Source organism: Chaetura pelagica, unplaced genomic scaffold (genome assembly GCF_000747805.2).
Source record: "Chaetura pelagica isolate M959 unplaced genomic scaffold, ChaPel_1.0 scaffold441, whole genome shotgun sequence".
NCBI classification, from domain to species: domain Eukaryota; kingdom Metazoa; phylum Chordata; class Aves; order Apodiformes; family Apodidae; genus Chaetura; species Chaetura pelagica.
Genome location: NW_009952164.1, coordinates 339,771 through 343,253, shown reverse-complemented (window position 1 = coordinate 343,253; position 3,483 = coordinate 339,771). Strand labels below are relative to the sequence as shown.

Sequence of the window (3,483 nt, the reverse complement as noted above, 5' to 3'; positions counted from 1 at the left end):
GACTTGCACATTTCAAACATAGTATATTTTGTGATGTCCCACTGGGAATAAAAATGTCTTGTCTTTGGGACTAGATCACATCTAATTGTAGGTGCATATTAATTGAAAATGTTTGATATAGAATGTCCTTAAACAGAAACAATACCATACACCCTTTTTGTCAAAGAAAGCTTTGTAAAACTTGGTGCTGTCTTTCACCTCTTGGATGGTCTTTATGATGTTCTCATATCTGAATACTTTTCCCCTTAGGTGAGTGGAATCAAGAGTCTCTATGAGTCTGAACTGGCTGATGCTCGAAGAGTTCTGGATGAAACTGCTAAAGAGAGGGCCAGATTGCAGATTGAAATAGGAAAACTGAGGGCAGAACTTGAGGAGTTCAATAAAAGGTAAGGAAAGGCCCTCATTTTTAATTTTATTTTTAAATTAGAATGGGCAATATTTGCAGTGAGAATGATGCTGTTGATGCTTCTTAAAATGCCTTAGTGAGTGTCTTCTGGAAGCATTGTAGATCGATGAGAACATCCAGGCTTGTCAGAGGGAAATTCCTCAGTTTATTGATACAGCCAGTGAAAGCAGATATTCCAACCAGTTTATACACAAATGTATTTGTAGAATATAAGATGAACATGCTGCAATGGGAGCAATTCAGACATCTGAAGTCTGAAATGGGGGGCTGCAGCTGCTTGTGTCCTGTTGTGCCTCTCCTTGTGTGAGTATGCACGCGTGCAGCTCCTTGGTAAAACGGGTTGAGAAACTGATGTAGATTAAAATTGACCCATCCAAGGAAGGTCACAAAGGCCACAAAGATGCTCTGAGGGCTGGAGCAGCTCTGCTCTGGAGACAGGCTGAGAGAGTTGGGGTGTTCAGCCTGGAGGAGAGGCGGCTTCAGGGAGACCTTAGAGCACCTTTGAGTGCCTGAAGGGGCTTCAGGAAAGCTGGGGCGTGACCTGGGACAAGGGCAGGGAGGGATGGGACAAGGCAGAATGGTTTCAAGCTGGAAGAGGGGAGACTGAGATTGGATATGAGGAAGAAACTCTCTTCTGTGAGAGTAGTGAGACACTGGAAGAGGTTGCCCAGAGAAGCTGTGGCTGCCCTGGAAGTGTTTGAGACCAGGTTGAATGGGGCTCTGATCAACCTGGTCTAGTGGGAGGTGTCCCTGCCTATGGCAGTGTGTTTGGAATTACATGATCTTTGGGATCCCTTCCAACTCAAACTAGTCTGTTACTCTCTGTATTTTACAATATGTACAAGAACACAACTCATGAATTTAGGTTTTTTTCTATGGAGCCAAGTTCTTAACTAGGTTAATTAAGCAGTTGGATAGCTTCATTTTATAAAAAAAACAAACTTGGAGTACAAGTCCTGTGAGGGAATTGAGATTGTTTAGTTTGGAGAAGAGGAGGCCAAGTGGAGACCTCATTGCTCTCTACAACTACCTGAAAGCAAGTTGAAAGGAGGTGGAATTTGGCCTCTTTTCCCAAGTAAATAATGATAAGACTGGAGGAAATGGCCTCAAGTTGTGCTTGGGGAGATTTAGACTAGATATTAGGAAGAATTTCTTTACTGAAAGGGTAGTCAGGCACTGGAACTGCCCAGGGAGGTGGCAGAGTTGCTGTCCCTGGAAATAAAAGAAATAGAGATGTGGTGCTGAGGGACATGATTTAAGCACTGGATGGGTAGATGAGGCAAAGCCTGGAGATAGATACATGTAGAATTCATCCACCTGCTTCTTTTAACAGTCTTCCTGCTTGAGCTGCAAGCTCCCAGCTCTGAGTTGTGTGACTGTCTTCTTGCAGCTTCCTCTCTCTGCTTACAACCTGCATGGTCATTAGAATATTTCCCTTGAGCAAACTTGTTTGCTTTCTGGAAAAAAGAACTTGTATGTGGTGTCCTTCAAAGAAAGTTGGCACATCTCAACAGACACATCACATTGACTGCAGTTTATAATTTGCAGGCATTGTAGAGACCCCCAAAATAGGTTGTCTCCTGTCATGGGCAATAAACCAGACTGAAATGATAGATGCCAATGTGAATGAAAGTGGTTTGGAGTGTCTTCCAGTGTAAGTGTTTGTGAAGGAGTAGGAGTTTGTCACAGTCAGGAATTCTTTATGGAGCTTTGCCAAGCTGTACATTGAACACTTCTGTTCCCATCTCCCTGGGAATGCTGCCTGGCTTCTGCAGGTGAGAGTAAGTTCTGGGCTTTAGTAGCATTTGCTACTGTTCATATTCCATGTGAGTAAAGGGTATTTGCCCTTTTGGTACTGCTCAAACAGAAGACTTCCAGATCTGGTTGTCTGACACATGCACAGTGGCTTGTTTTACTACACGAGACATGTGATGCAGGGACTCTTGAGAGTTTTTTGAAGCCTTTCTGGTTGCAGCTAAATAATTGTCTCTTTAAGTAGAATTCATGTTTTGTCTCTGTCTCCTACAAGCTGCTGAGCTTGAAGACAGTGCACATATGTTGCAGAACAAGATTCGTTGTGACTGCTTTGACCAGTGAATAAGAAAAATTGATTACAATAAAATGAAAACAAATTCAAAGATCCCACACTAAGGAATGCAGAGAGAGCACATGAACCTTGTTGATAAAGTGCATCACAAACTAAGTGTGTTGATATATTTTGTGGTTAGAAAAAGATGCACATCATGCTGAAGCACGCATATAAATACTGTCTGTAGGGCACACCAGTACCCCATAAAGCAGTACTTTTGTAGAATAATTTGGGGCATCACATTTTGTTATGGACAAATTCAGAAACTTGAGAGGACAGTGTAAGTGATCAGAAGTGGAGGACTGGGAACAGAAGACTTGGGGTTTGGATGGGGGAGCAAGGTTTGTATAATCTAGAACTTTTCAGCTCTAGAAGGTTTTCACCTTTTTTTTTTTTGTTGTTGTTGTTGTCGCAGTCTGTTTTCCATGTTTGGAGCTGCAGACCAAATGCAGAGCTTCTACAAAGACTGTAGTTTTTCCCTTGCTGGTCCATGATACATGTTCTTTCTTAGGCAGTGCATTTACTGCACTTTGGTACAAGTTGTGGGTTTTAAGAGGCGTTTAGGATTATTTCTATTAGCTATATTTGCAAGTTACTCTTGAGAACTGTCTAGTGGTTCACTAATCCTAATAAAATGTGTGTAATAAAATACCTGTAGTTGTAACTAAGACATGCTTAAGATGCACCCACATATAAATATAATTACCTTTTGTTTTTTCAGCTACAAGAAGAAAGATGCAGACTTGTCCGTGGCTCAGGGTCGCATTAAGGATCTGGAAGTGCTGTTCCATAGAAGTGAAGCAGAACTCAACACTGTCCTGAATGAGAAACGCAGTCTGGAGGCAGAGGTGGCTGATCTACGTGCCCAGCTTGCTAAGGTAGGGCAGTGAGTACTTCCTTGCTTCAGCACAGGAGAGACTGTGTTGTAAAACTTGTTTTTATTTGTAGTCAGTTTGTAAACATTGATGCAGCTCACTTACTGCTGAAC

General features: G+C 42.1%; 1 protein-coding gene across 1 annotated transcript in view; it reads left to right on the top strand.

The window, feature by feature from the left end:
• Positions 1-241: 241 nt before the first annotated feature.
• LMNB2 (lamin B2) overlaps positions 242-3,483 on the top strand; it is a 15,916-nt gene continuing 12,674 nt past the window's right edge. The window contains exons 1-2 of the mRNA XM_010007264.1: positions 242-386; positions 3,217-3,373. The gene's annotated coding sequence lies outside the window, so the exon portion shown is untranslated. The remainder of the gene's footprint in view (positions 387-3,216; positions 3,374-3,483) is intronic.